Consider the following 15,792-nt stretch of genomic DNA (forward strand, 5'->3'; position numbering starts at 1 on the left):
GTCTTTAAAGACATACATTTGTCCCATATCAACACTGCATATCCCTCAGCCAAACATCACCCTCCAGAGCCATACATTTTATAATTCCTGTTGGCCATACTTCAATAACCACAGCCTCAATTCATGCTGTTCAACCACACATCTGCCATACACAACCACATATCATTGCCCTTGCCAAACGTTTCCCTTCCATCCACACTTCATACCAGATGTGCGAGCTTCTCCAGTCACATCCAAAATTCTCCAAGCATGCCCAAACCTAACTCTGCACAGTCACACAGCTACATGCTTCACACTAAATGTCCACACTTCACCAACAATGTCTGTAATTCACCCTATGTGTCCACAGTCCATGTACCATCACCACAGCTTATCCTCCCCTGCAGCATTGCCTCAAGTCCCCACCACCCACATAACACACAGAGGTCACACGTCTTCCAGAGACACAAGCGTACTCATTACAAGTTTGCTGGTCCGGTAATACCAGTGAGGGAATACCGGCATTGTTTACCAGACCGGTGCATTACGACCTGCGATGCCAGTGATACCGACATCTGCAGGGACCGTTGTGACCGGGTAACACCTTCCCGGAATGGACGTGGGCTTGCGGGAGCCATGCCAGTAACACCGGCTTGCCGTAAGGAAGTGCACATTATGAGGTTCACGGACATGCACTTACCGAAATCCAGATGCCGGTAAGAACAGGTACCATGATGCCGTTAAAACCAGCATTACGGGGCAGCCATTAATAGCAATCTGTTGTTTTCAAACCTGCCACAGGTGCACACAATCAGCATAGGTGGAGGCAAAGGAGTCTGGCACAGCACAAAAGGAGCAAACCCATACACCACACCCCTTCCAAACCCAAAATGCTACCATTAGCAGATGCAATACTGGGGCTGGAGGACATGCCTGCACTGCTACTACTCCAGCAGGCATTGAACCAGGGAATGCAGCGGAGGCACAGGAGGAGAAGGAGGGTGAGACAGGGCCAGCACATACCACCTGAACAGGCAGTTGTACCCCACAGGCAGCCATCAATCCCTCACCTTAGGGCCAGTCCATTTGACCTAACCGCTGCACAGATCCAAATCCTGTAACGCCTGGACAAGGACACCATATGCACAATAGTGGACCTCATCCATGACGACCTGGTAAGCCTCATCAACATCGGGACAGGCATCCCCCCTTGCTGAAGGTAGTGTCCTTGCTGCACTTTCTTGCCACAGGCACCTACCAGCACGCAGTGGGGCAGCTGCATGGCATCTCACAACCATATTTCTCCCGTGTGCTCAACCAGGTGTTATATGCCCTCCTGAAACATGGAAGGGACCACATATATTTACCACGGACTGTGGAGGAGGTGAATGCATCCAAAATTGCATTCTATGAACTGGCAGGCATGCCAAACGTAATCGGTGCCATCAACTGCACCCATGTGGTGTGTGATGCAAGCCAATTAATGATGCTTTGCTGCGCAAGATTCCTGGGATCCACACATGATGCCATGGTGCTGCGCAACTCCACGCTTACCCGCTACATGGCACAATGCGCTGCACAAAGTACTTGGCCGCTGGGTAAGTCCAACAACAGGACAATGAGGGGTGTTTCCTGGGGAGGACACAAGCATAGGCAACCTGTCTGCTGGCTGGGTTATGAGGGGTGTTGCCTGGGGGGGACACAAGCATAGGCAACCTGTCTTTTAGCTGGGGTATGAGTGGTATTGCCTGGGGGGGGCACAAACATAGGCAACTTGTCTGCTGGCTGGGTTATGAGGGGTGTTGCCTGGGGGGGACACAAGCATAGGCAACCTGTCTTTTAACTGGGGTATGAGTGGTGTTGCCTGGGGGGGCACAAACATAGGCAACCTGTCTGCTGGCTGGGGTATGAGGGGTATTGCCTGGGGGGGACATAAGCATAGGCAACCTGTGTGCTGGCTGGGGTATGAGGGGTGTTGCATGGGGGGACACAAGCATAGGCAACCTGTCTGCTGGCTGGGCTATGAGGGGTGTTGCCTGGGGGGACACAGCGACCTGGGTGGCAAAACTGTGACCCCAATCACCTTGACAGAATGATCGACACAGCCAATGAACGCAGATTTGGCATGCCTACACAGCTGTGCATCAATGTAAGCAACATCAACAGCACCCACCCCAGCACATTCACCTTGAACACCATCAGACATGAACCACAGGTACCACGATGCACATCCCTGCAGGCACAATGCCTGATATACATGAGCAGAGCAAAGTCCATCACTGGACATGCAGCCATGCCTGGGGCAAATCCAACTGCCACACATGGAAATCCCTGTCACTGCACCAACCCCACAGGTACACAGCAGACCAGTATACCGGGCAAGGCACCTCAAGGGACACTTACAATTACAATGGTGCAAGCAAGGAAACAAATGTAATCACTGATCAGTTACCACCACCACCATATGAGCGAGTGGCACAGGACCCATCCACAGTACCTCTGCTCCACCATGCCAGTACACAACCAGCCCCATCACAGACATTTTTGCCGTCACTGGCGGACCATACCACCATTGCAATTGGGCCTTGGTCATATGGGGGAAGGCAGTCATGTAAAAGTACATGGTGACATCAAGTAGTTGGGAACACGATTAGCAAACCACTGTGTATCATGAAGCACATCAGGCATATATGTCACGATGCACTCCACATGTATAGTAAACATTTCAAATGCAACACACCCATCAGATGTCAGCAGATCATGGTCATTATGAACTCATTTGTGTGAGTGCTATACCTGATGGAAAGGTCCCTAAGACGTGAACAGCACAGATACCCCCCAAGAATGGACCATCCCTAAGTTCACTAACCTGGGTCTTACTATAAGGAAATGTAAAGTGCAAGCATGATGAATCTGTGGCATGAGACCATTAACGCTGTACAGGCATTGCACACAAGGAATGACAACAATGTTCACAAATACACTTTCCATTGCTCCCGTGCAGGTGATGCCGGTATGCCCTTAAGCCGTGGCTCCTGACCCCCATCAGGCAACCAGTCAAACGGCACACAGAGGACTACAACCATGCACATGCATGCACTCGTGTCACGATTGAGCAGACATTTGGCCTGTTGAAGGCCCGTTTTCGCTGCCTCAGCAGGTCGGGTGGGGCACTCATATACAGTCCTGACAAGGTGGGCAAAATAGTGTTGGCATGTGCCATGCTGCACAACATGTGCATTCGCCGCAACGTACCACTGCCCCCTGACATGGACCAGATACCACCAGACGATGAGGAGGATAATGGTGGAGAAGAGGCATTTGGACCACAGCACAATGTGAATGAAGGATGTGTAGTACACCAAACTTTGATTGCACATTACTTTTGATGGACTGGGTTACACAAGGCACTTGGAATGGGGGACACTGAGCAGTGGGCTCTGTTAAGAAATAAATTGACACACACTCAATAAGCAATGTCCAGTCATGTGTTTTTTTATGCACACCAGGTGTATTAAATGTATCAATACTATGTACAGTGACCAAGAACCAACTGGACCTCGACCCCTCAATATGCCACAAACTACCTCGCAGCCCCCAACATCCCCACACACCCATGCCCCCACCCCCTAAAACCTCCACACACCCATTCCCCCCACCTGCCACCCCCAACACTCCCACACACCCACGCCCCCACCCCCCAACACCCAACACCCCCAAACTCCCCCTGCACCCACTTCAAGTTTCAAGTTCAACTTGACCCCCTCCGGACATGTCAATGTGTGTCTGGCTACTGACAGCCCCCTTTAGGTGGACGGGGTTGTTCGTCTGGGCGGTGCAGACTGCGCAGGGACCGCCGCACCGGGCTCATCTGGGGAAAACTTGCCAGTGCTGAGCTGGTCGATAGGGGGTTGTGGGTCAGCCTTTGCAGCATGATGTTGGGCCATGGTGGCCACCAACTGGGTGAAAGCCTGTGTCATTGCCGCCATGCCCTCATGCACGGGCCAGGCCACACGGTAGACAGCACGGCTTATTGTCCTGGTGTTCTCTTGCATGGCCAGCCGTGTGGCTTCCCCTTCTGCTACGTATTTCTTGGCCATATCATGCATTGCCTGCTGGCGCTCCTCCATGCGGGTCAACTGCCCCTCCAAGTCCCGGATGTATTGCGCAGCCGGTGGTTGCACGGGAGGTGGTGGTGTGTGCCTGGTTGCAGGGCTGTGTGGTACTATGGGCATATCATTCACAAAGGTGTGTCCACCGGAGCCAGGCTTGGGTGAGAACTGTGGGTTGTCCAGCATGGTTGGGTTGTCCGGCATGTCCTCTGGCAAGCTATAGACGGCAGTGTCTTCTTCCTACAACTCCTCCACCTCCTCCGCGCTATGTTGCACAGATTTCACTGTCTCTCCAAGGTCACTGGTGGCTGTCGACTGTGGCCCCTCCATGTTTCTGCCCGCAGGTGATCCCTCCTCTTGCACCTGAGGTGCTTCCTGTGGGGCTGATGTTTTTTTGGTGGGGAGGTTTGGGGCAGGTGTGCCTTTTGGCATGGGTGCCTTCATGGCAGCAGTGTGCCTTTGTTGTTGTTCCTTCCAGGTGTTAGCTGCTCGCAAGGTTCTCCAACCTGTGCGCCCTGTTGGCTGGGGGCTGTGGACCTGGAAGCAGTGGTTTGCTCATGGCCAGCCCTTGATGTGGAGGGCCTGGAGGTGTTGTCGTGGCCTCGGCTCAGGCGTGCAGGTGTCTTTGTCGGTGTTGTGGTGTCTTCCGCCTCGCCATCTGATCCTGTGCCTGTGGGGGGAGTCAGTCATGGGTCAACGTACATCCTCCATACATCGATGCTACTTCATTTTGAGTCCTGTGTATTCTCATGTACATGTTGGAGGGGCAACCATGGTGCTTACAGGAGTTGGGGGGGTGCAGTGTTTGGGCATCCTTCTGGTGCAGCCATGATGAGCTTGGTGTCTGTTGGGTGGCTGACAGGTGTATCGTGGCTTGCATGTTGTGGCCATGCCTCAGGGGCCGTGTGCCATGTTTTGCCTAGATGTCGGTCCGACGTGCTTGCACAATGTGCATTGTTGCATTGGTGTTTACACTTTGTGCATGGTCATGGTGGGTGTGTTAAGTGTGCAATCAGTAAGGTGGTGTGTGTATGTGTGTGTGTGTGTGTGTGTGTGTGTGTGTGCGCCGATGGATCATGTGGCTGCTATTGGGGACTCATGTGGTTTGTGTCAGTGGGGATTATAGGGGATAACTTTAGGTTGGTGGTGATGGGCCATGTATTTGCTCTCATCTACTTGCCATTTGGACTCCACCATTGTACTTGGGGTATTGGGTGTGTGTGGTGACTTTTGTATTACGCTAAGGGTCACTCACCGTCATCGTACGATGATGGGACTCCCATCTCGGAATGGCCAACACCCTCGATGGCCTCCATGTCAATGACAGAGCTGCAGGTTTCCTCCCAACTTGCCAGCTTTATAGGGGATGATCCTCCGCCTCCTGTTGCGTGGGCCTGGCTGAGGTTTGATGAGAAGATGTTGCAGACACGTAGCTGCAGATCATCCCATCGCTTCCTGCAGTCTTTCACGGTGCATGGGGTTGTCCCTACCACAGAGACCTACTGCGCCACCTCCTCCCAGATGTGTTTTGTTCATATGTGTGCCGCACGGCGCAGGTCTCGGCAGAACACGACATCTGCATGCTCAACCAGTGTGTCAGCGAGCATGTTGAGTTCCTCTTCACTAAAACATGGCTTCCGCAGACGCACTGTGCCTTTTCAGGTTGCCTTGGCCATCACCTTACTGACACAGTCCACAGTTTGCCAATCCAGGTGCTGTAGGCATAGGATTGCAATGGATTGTGTTTTTAAAGATGGCCACCGGTGCATTTCCCTTTCTGGCGCAATGACATTGCTTCCGGTACCAGCACTTATGGTACCGGTATTCACCATACCGGTATCAATGGTACTGTTCATTACGGCATCTAGGACGCCGGTGCCCATGTCTGCGGCATTGTTGATGCCGCAATCGGGGGATTCAAGGCCTTAACGGCATGCCGGTGCAGCCGTTACCGGCATGCCAGTATGCGCATGCATGCTGACTTGAAATCAACCGTTGATTCCGGCAGCAGTGCTACACGGACATGGTTGTACCGGCATGCCGGTAATTTCTATTTTTTACCAGCAAACTCATTGTCAATTTGAAATGTCACACAGGTAACAGGGCATGACCCAACCCCTCCAATCGGGTCTTTGGTTGAGAAAACCCAGTTTCAGCCAAAATGACTGAATCCAAATGACCTAACCAACCAAAAGTCCGAATGAAGGTACCACCGAATGTTCGACCTTCTAAAAGGTCGACCTTTGGTTGCGTAGGACATTTGGATTCGGTTTAGGGCTGTGGGGGCTACGGGTGTGCCCTCAACCCTTGCTTACTATACTGTGAGCAGGGGTTGCGGGGGTGTCCCCTGCAGCAGACCACAAAAGAAATGGCTGCAGGGGCCGCTGGGGTGTCCCCCGCAACACCTCTCTCACTTGCAGGGGACACCCGTGCAGCTGATCCGAAGAAAAAAAAAAAAAGGAAAGGACCCTGAGGAGCCGGTTCCCGATCACGGAAGTGAAAGGGAACTGGTGTTGCAGGGATCAGCAAGATCGAATTGAAGGTAAGTAAGGGGACAGGGGTGTGTGGGGTGGTGTTGGCGGGGTAGGTAGGGGTGTGGGTGGGGGTTTGGGCACATCGGGAATGTTCAGGGGAGAATGATTGAAGATTATTTCAAACAAATAATTTTCGGTCGTTTGTCCTTCGAACATTTCATCCGCGGTAAAACAACCCCAAAACGAGAAACCACCCCCAGGAGCAGACGAATATCTGATCATTGGGAAATTGTTACTAATGACATCACTTGTCCCACTATCTGGCCAGTCATGATCAAACTGCACCAATGGAACCTTTAATGTAATCCAGCACACTGCTCCCATGCACACTCATAGTCACCCAAGCAGTCTTACTCAGATTTTCAGCACGAATGCCCTTAATATTAACCCACCCGATTGTCTATACATTAAATCTATTTACCCATTGACTATGACACTTCTTGCTCTACACTAACCCTTCTCACATTCATCACCAGAACTCTACTACCTCCCACACAAACTTGCTGTACATGCCACACCGATTGTATTACCCACCTTGCCTCCAAGCCTTCCTTCACAAACCATCTCTAACCCACAAAACACTCAATCCAAAGCACCTTCTCACCTCACCTCAAAACACTACCGGACCACCCAAGCATAAAAGATGAAAACATTATGCCTTAGCCTTGCCAGAAACTCAAAGCCAGATTGACAGATGTGACAAACAAAACCATACTAATGAGAAGACTCTCACACAGACAACCAGTCCTCAAAGGCATACTACTCTGATTCAACAAATCCTCCTCAAATGCACATTAGCTAACAAAAACTAACATTGACACCCAGGAGTTGCAGAAGTCCTAAAAGTCTGACAACAATGAGAAACAAACTACAGTAACCTACACAACTGATTACAAATTTCACATTAATACTCAAACATTGCTGAAGGCCTTAAAGTCTGGCCATGCTGAGCTAACAAGCCATACTACTGTCCACTCTAAAAATGACCCTGAAGATAACCTGAGAATATCCTCTCACCCGCTAAGCCAGTCTTCAACCACTGCGCCATGTAAAAGGGGACATATGCATTATAAACATGAAAACGAATATTACAGTGTGGAGTGCAATAGAAAATGATGGAACATAATTCATGAAACCACCCCACCCCCTGCCCCCGAAACGTCTCTTAGGATAATGCTGCAGAGCTCTGAGGAGATCTCCAGATTCTCCATGCTGTCAGATTATTGGAAACTCTTTGAGATGGGTGCGTGGGCCAACATGTAAGGGTTTTAATTATCTTTTAATCACGTCTGCACCAGGGTAATCTCTTCATAAGCCCAGCTGAGCCCCTGCAGAGAAAAGCCGCACTTATCTCTAGAATGCAGCTTCCAGATGATCACCCACAGAGTGAGGACAATTTATTGCTCTGTCTCCTTCCTTCTGCATCTCTTTCTCCGGCTCTCTTTTTCTCTCTCTCTTTCCCTCTCCCTCCCACATACTGTTTCTCTTTCTATTTCAATCTCTCACTCTCTCACTTATCTCGCTGTGTGCATCTCTCTTTCTCATCTGTCTTATTTTCTTTTAACTCTTGCTGTGTCTCTCACCTCAACAATCGCTTTTAGCATCTGTCTTGGTTTCACTAAATTACTCAATATCCCTCCTATGTATCTCACTCTCTGTATTCAGACCTTCATTCATAGATTACTAAATTCACTTCAATGGTGCCAAGCATTAACTGGAAATGCACAGAAGATCCCCCTTCTCCTTCCTCCCAATCAAACTTTGTAATGTGGATCCATAACTTCTGCACACACTACCGCCAGGATACTGGCAAATTCATAATGAGGCCCAAAGTCTAAGACCCAACTTGTAATGGGTTACGGGAATATTGAACACTTTTGGGGCGTTCTTAGCAAAACCCCCAAAAAGAATCAGAGAACTGTATGGTGGTGCAAGGCACCAGTACACCAGGTACCAGCCAAGGAATGAAAAAGAGTGGAATCATTTTGATCAGTACTCCCACCCCCAACCTTTACTTTCATACAAACCAGGACAGCAAGAACTCTCACTAATGGAGATAAGAAACAAACATTTCAACAACAGAAAAGGATCCCCCGCCTAACCGTATCCCCTAACTCTTCTAACCAAATCTCATCATCATCTCTTTCCACTTTACACTACTCACAAAATCAAGCATCGTACACAGCAGAAGCTGCCTTTTAAAACACAAACACACACACACACACACTTCTGGAACAAAACCACACATCTCTTCTCGAGCACTATTTCACCCTCTCTGAGTTGTAAAGTAGGTCCTCACAGTGCTCATTCCAACGGATCACAATGGTACTAGAGGCTCAGATATGTCCTGCTTGCGAACACCAACATCATTGGAGTCATACCTACCGCTCCCTTCATCCCCTGGACAGCCCCCTCCCTTATTTCTGGAATGGCCGGCTGCAGCACTGCCACTTAAATGTCGAATTGCACTATAAAAGAAGATACATTACATTATATTGGAGTAGCTCCCCCACTGCCATTTTTCGGTCTGTTTTCCTCTCACTATCATTTGATCAATGTCTCTGTACCTTTATCATGAATTTTATTTTTCTTCTGTTTGTTGTTCTTTTATTCGCTCTCCATGTCTTTAGCCCTCATTCCGAGTAGGGCGGTAAGGGATACTGGGCATGGGTAAGGTGACCGGTGCCGGTAATCCCTTACCGCCCTACTACGAGGTCCCTTAGGGTGTCCCTTCCTTAACGCCTGGTCTGACCAGGTGTTAAGGACGGTACCCGTTAAGGGACCTGGGCGCAAATAACGGACTTGGCATACGCTGGCCCGTTATTTGCGCCCTCCCCATTCCCATTGAGCCCTATAGGAGCTCAATGGGAATGGGGAATGGTTTGGTAAATGGGGACTTACCGGTTCCTCCAAGGGCGGAAAGGACCGGTAAGTCTCCATTGAACCAAACCGGAGTCGGTACCAGTATGGGAGGCAGTCATTGGGCAAATAGCGCCATGAATACCACCATACTCGGAATGAGGGCCTGCACGTTTCCACATATTTGATCACACCATGTGTTCTGCGTCTCTTCAAAGCCTGAATTATTTATGTACCTGTGTTGTGAATCAGCCCCATGCGCCCCTTCCCCATGTAACCCCCTTGCGGGGGAAAAGGAAAAAAAATAATGAAAATGATTCCCTGTGCGAAAAAAAAAAACACTACGGGATCCTTGAAAAGAAAAACATAATGGATAAAGGGCCCTTGCTTGTGGTCGCACAAGGGATCATTTACTCTAAAAAAGAAAAAGCATTGTCGGCGTGAGCGTATTGCCTTTGAAAAAAGGTATGGTCAATCCTCACAAAGGAGGTTGAGAGGCGCTACGTTCTGTTCCCTTTCACCGTTGCTCCTCATGCTTGTCACTCAGGCCCATAATCACTGCTGCCTCCCATGCGTCACGTCACCGCCGGCCACAGTGTCTCAAATAACCGCTGCTCCCCAAAGTGTGGAGCGCCCTAAAATTACAACCTCCTGGGGCACATTCATTATTTATAGTGGCCGCCATCTGTCTGGTGGCCTAGCAGGACTCTCCGGGGCATACCGTCCAGATGACCTGGGTTGAGGAGATTGTGGGGCCCCACTGCTACAGTAAACAATATGCTGAATCTGTCATATGTAGCCCGGCCACATTAATACAAGGTACTCCACCACGCTGCTGATAATTGCTGAGCTGCATCTGACATAAGCATCCCAGCCAGGGTAAAGACTTCGGGGCCCATCGCACATGTGCTGCTACCTGCCTATCAAAACAATAGTTTGCCTTCCTGAGTACTATCCATCACCACAGAGAAAATCAAACAGCATCAGCAAGGAACTTGAGACATTCCTGGCCAGGATGTCTCACTAGTTTAAATATAGGGCCTCATCACGAGTTGGGAGGTAACGCCGGGGCTATTAGCGCCGGCGCTAATGGCCCTTCTGCCAAACCCCCAGGAGCTATTTGCTCCGGATCACAGGTTTGGTGAAACAGTTATTGCCCATTCCCCATTGGGCCCATTCGGGAATTCCTCATTCCCCATTGGGCCCAATGGGGAAAATCCGCGATATTACCGCCCGGGGTAAACGCGCCGAAAATCGTCATGATCATGATCTGGCAGACCCTTAAATGCGCCGGTAATAGCGCTACCGCTGCATTTTAGGGTTACCGCCAAACTCGTGATGAGGCCCATAGTCTTTTACAGTGCCCTATATAGAAATGTTGTATATATTTCATTGACTTTTTACATTTTAAAGAACTGTTTTAATATATGTTAAAGAGATTCTTTTTTATATTTTTTTAATGTTTTTTAGTTTTGCAATTGCTTACTATTAGTTTTCATTGTAAATAGTGTTTTGTGATTTCCCCAATTTATATGAAAATCATAAACCCTGTTGGCCTAGCAGAAGAACATATAAGTGAACAAAAGAAGAACTAAAGAACCTTACACCAGCGTTCCATTGTCCGCCGTTCCTTTTGTCCGCAACGTTATTCTAACCTTGTGTTTTTCTACTTAAGGGTTTGGGGAAAATCCATCCTGCCCTAACCTTTGCTTTTCCGTCCCTGTCTAATTTCAGCCCAGGCCAACAAACTGATCTAGAGCTCAGGAAAGTGGGGTTTGGAAACAAGAAAGAGGCGAGTCAAGTATTAATTTAAAAGATATCAAAATGGTATTGCGTGGGCGCCTACACCTGCATTCTAATAAGTGTGTGGTAAAATTACACAGATACACCAACTTCTGAGTTGTTTCCATTCATCACATTACTCCTAATTGTCCTACTTTGGATTCTCAGTGTTCATTTGCTAGCAATTCAACATTTCTTGGAACTTTTTATGGCAAGTTCAGTTTCATCCGATGAGTGCGGGACAAGTGAGTGCTAACTTTACAGGAAGGCAATTTATGGGAGACTACCCAAGGCAGCATTGGAAGGAAAAGTCACACTCTCCCAGAAATCATCAAAATATGCTGCTGGGCCTGAGGTTGGTGTGGATGTGTCTTGCCACAATATCACTTTCCCGATGATGTCGGTGAAACTATTGTTTGATAGGTTAATTTATAGGGTAAGCTAGGGTGGCAAGCCTAATCGCATGTCCCCTGATATAAAATCCCACCCAGCAATTTCAGGCCTAAACATAGTGTGTTTCTCAAAATGTGCAATGTACTTAAAGAAATAACATCACTTTGGAACTTTAGAACACAGTGGTTTGCAGCTTTATTCCAAGGAGATGACCAAAATGTTACAGTCTCAAATAAAATTGGAAGGTCATACAAATTGTAACTGCCTGTATTAATTTCTCTACTGGTTTACATGCAAGGATTCATTTCCAATCTCTTTTCTATATGTTTTGTACTGTAACAGAGAATAGGCATTTTACATACGCTCATTCTATGTTTGCTTCTATCTAGACAACACAATTGACTTTGATGACAAAACATTGCAGCTTATTAGCCAGTGTAGGCATTTGCCTCAAAACTCTTGATTTTCTCCAGTATCAAAACAAGTATTATTTCAGAGAAAAGTTACTTGAACAAATAGCATTTAAAGCACACATTCCTTACCCTTACTCTTTGCTCCTCTGTATGAGTGTGTTGTTGTGAATGGATTGGCTATGTGCAGATAATTAAAGTGTAGACAATGACTAGCTCGGATTTGACTCACTGGTTTGAATTAAAAAAAAAATAAGGCTCTCAGGGATTTGTCACACATGTATGCTGTCTTCTCGGAATATGTTTATGCACCTTCCAATGAACAAGTGTGTGCGACTTTCATCAATCATGTGTTTGCTACGTTCAGTCTATAGATGTTTCGGGGCTGGAGTCTCATTATCTGGAAGAGAGAGATGAAATTCACTTCAATGTTAGGGAGAGGCATTTCTAATTTTTTTAAATATAACTTTGGCATTAAATGTGAAAGCTTAATAATATATAGATCACTATATTCTATAGCTCAGTGAGCACGATCACATGTGCCAAGTTTACACAAGCTAGATTCAGCCATATGCTTGGACATGTCCTTTGTGAGTTTTAAAAACATCTACATTCAATATGAATTGAAAACATGGGAAAATACAATAACACTTTGAGTTATATTTTGCTAGGATCCACAGTACATTTTCTGCCAACAATATTACAAAACTCTAATTATGTGTTCTTAAGTCCTGCTGAATTCCTTCTGATATTGCAAATACACTCTGTACATGTGGCACAGTTCCATTTCCATGTGACATTTTCCACATGTCTTTAACAGTGATCAGGCAATACTTGAAGAAATCTGTGATTTTCATTTGTTTCTTTGAGTATGATATCAGGCCTCTTACATTGTTGCTGTGATGCTGGAAAGGCTGTATAGAGGGACAGGGCCTCCTAGTCCTTGTCCTATCACTCCTCTGTATGCATTTTCTCTATGTTGTCTGCCCTTGGGGTCCAGCCAGGACCTCTGGCAGTGCAGCTCTTCATATTTTCCTTTTAGTGAACATCACACATGGGATACCCATATGGCCCCCGTGAGAGATGGGACACCATTGTACATCTAATGTGTGTTTTTGGGCACTCGTGTGTTGCCCACAGAGCAGGGTATAGGCTGGTGGCAACTAGGTGCTGACTTGGCATTGGCTCTGAGTGTTCTCGATTTTTGGGACACCCAGGCCCAGCCCAAGCAATCAATGAATTCATGAAGAAAGGCAAGATGGCTGCTGTGGCCTCTTGTTTCTATTGCCTTGTTTCCCAAAGTCCTTTGAAGTCCTGACTCTGTCCCTGTTCTTCTGACTGGCTGTTGTGTGGTAAGACCATATATGGCAATGGGGTTTGTTTGTTTGTTTGTTTATTTGGTAATGCGCGCCAAACCCATGGGTAGCCGGGCGCAACAGTTTACATGAAAACTTAAGCTTGTTACAGTGTTTGGCATGAGTATATACAACACAACGGCAAAAAGAGCAAATATATGTAAGACTATATACAAGCATATGACTATAAAACACAATCGGCAAAAATCAAATGTATGAGTATATACAAACATATGCCCAGGAACAGGCATGTCTTGGGATGTCCAGGCAAAGAGTAGGTAGAGGCTAAGGTGGGAGTAAGCTAGGTGTAAGTCTAGTTATGTGTCATTGGCGCGCAGCCAATTGATTATCTTGTGCCTGAATTTCAGGTACGGTTGTTCCGTTCTGAGGTCAAGTGGTGTTCCAGCAGTGAGCAGTTTTGACAGGAAAGCTAGTTCCTCCCGCGGTGGAACGTTTAAACCTTGGGATCTCTAGTTTGAAGGTGTTGGCAGATCTTGTGGGTCGCGTGAACATTTTCCTGTTGATTTTTTCCATTAGATACGGGGGGCTAGGTTGTTTAGACATTTAGATGTGAGGGATGCTGTTTTAAGTAGGATTCTGTCCGTTATTTTTAGCCAGTTAACCTCTTTTCTGCAATTAGTGATGGGCTATCTTTTTACAGGATATTTAGTGCTGCTCTCAGGGCATTATTCTGTAATCTTTGAAGTTTGTCAGTGATGTATTTATTGGTTCCAGAATACAGGGCATTATAGTAGTCTAACCTAAACATAATAAGGGCGTTAGCTAAGGTAATGCAGCTGGCACTGGAAAGGTATGGTCTAGATGCACGGATGAGTTTGCAGGTGTAGGTTGTAGAAGAGGCGAGGGAGTTGACCTGCTTCTTGAGAGTGAGGGAGGAGTCCAGATGGAATCCAAGGGTTTTAACCACCGACATCACCTTGATAGGGTTGTTATCAATGCTGAAGGATGTGTAGTTTGGGCATAATTTTTGGATGTTGGCTTCAGAGCCTAGGATTAGTAACTCCGTTTTATCGTCGTTCAGGCAGAGGCCATGTGCGGCCATCCATGCCTGAATGAGGGTGTATATCTTGTTTACCAAGGCTGAGTCTGTCTTGTGGTCGCCCGAAAGGGGTATGAGGATCTGGGTGTCATCTGCGAAGTTTGTGTAGATGACACCCAGTCTGTCCAACTTGTCAAACAAAGGCTTGGTGAAGATATTGTACATGGTGGGGGAGACAGATTATTTTGATAGGGTCAGCTGAGTCAGAAGTGGAGAAGACTTGCATGGTGCGATTTGCTAAGAAGGATTGGACCCAGGCTATAGCATCTCCGGTGAAGTTGGCGGCAGATTCGAGGTGGTTGCATAAGACTGCATGGTCCACCAAGTCAAAAGCAGCCGACAAGTCCAGTAAGAGGAGCAGGGCTGTTATCCTTGAGTTCCTCAATTTGTGTCTTGAGATCTAACAGAGCTGTTTCCATGCCATGGAGTGGGCGGAAGCCCGATTGCCGTGAGCCAAGCAGGTGGTAAGCTTCCAGGTAATCCTGGATTTGTATATAGGCAGCTCTGTCTAGGATTTTTAGTAGTAAAGGCACTGTGGTGATTGGTCTGTAGTTGGTGGGGATGGTGTGGTCCAGAGTTAGTTTTTTCAATAATGGGAGGACCCATGATTCTTTGAGGTTGGTAGGTACCGTGTTGGATTTAAAGGAAGAGTTTATGAGCTTGGAAATGAAGGGAGCTAGATCCCTAGCTGCATCCTTTATTAATTGTGCTGGGCAGGGGTCGCCCTTGCAATTTGAGGGTTTGAGGGTGAGTATTATTTTTTCTGTGTCAATTATGGAGATAGACTTGAATCTAAATGGAGCAGTAGTCTTATTCTCCTGAGATTGGGGTATTTGTTGGTCCAGTGGTGGCAGTGTGGCCTTTTTTTTGGCAATTTTACATTGAAGCGAGGAAATTTTGTAGCAAGGGCGTTTTGTATGTTTGTGCACCAAACTTTGTTTTTAGGGGCATTGTCTATTGGTTAAATAGGGGATTCCAGTTCACAGAGGATGGCGAAGAGCTCTTTAGTATTAGAGTTGGCTTTTGCGATCCTGTCATTAAAGGTGTTCTTCTTGGTTTTGATAATTTCTTTTTTATAAGATTTGGCAAATTCGGTTAGGTTGTTTTTGTTGTATTCAGTGGGTGATTGGTGCCAGATGGATTGGAGCTTTCTTTTTTGTAGTCTCAGCGATTTGAGGTGGGGCGTAAACCAGGCGTTTAAATGGGCTTCCTGATTAGCTTTATGTAATTTGGCTGGAGCAACTGCGTCTAATGCTTTGGTCATAGCATCATTGAAAGTATTTACCAGAGTATCCGGGTTGTTACTTT

This window comes from Ambystoma mexicanum, chromosome 10 (assembly GCF_040938575.1).
Source record: "Ambystoma mexicanum isolate Mex_15411 chromosome 10, UKY_AmexF1_1, whole genome shotgun sequence".
NCBI lineage: Eukaryota > Metazoa > Chordata > Amphibia > Caudata > Ambystomatidae > Ambystoma > Ambystoma mexicanum.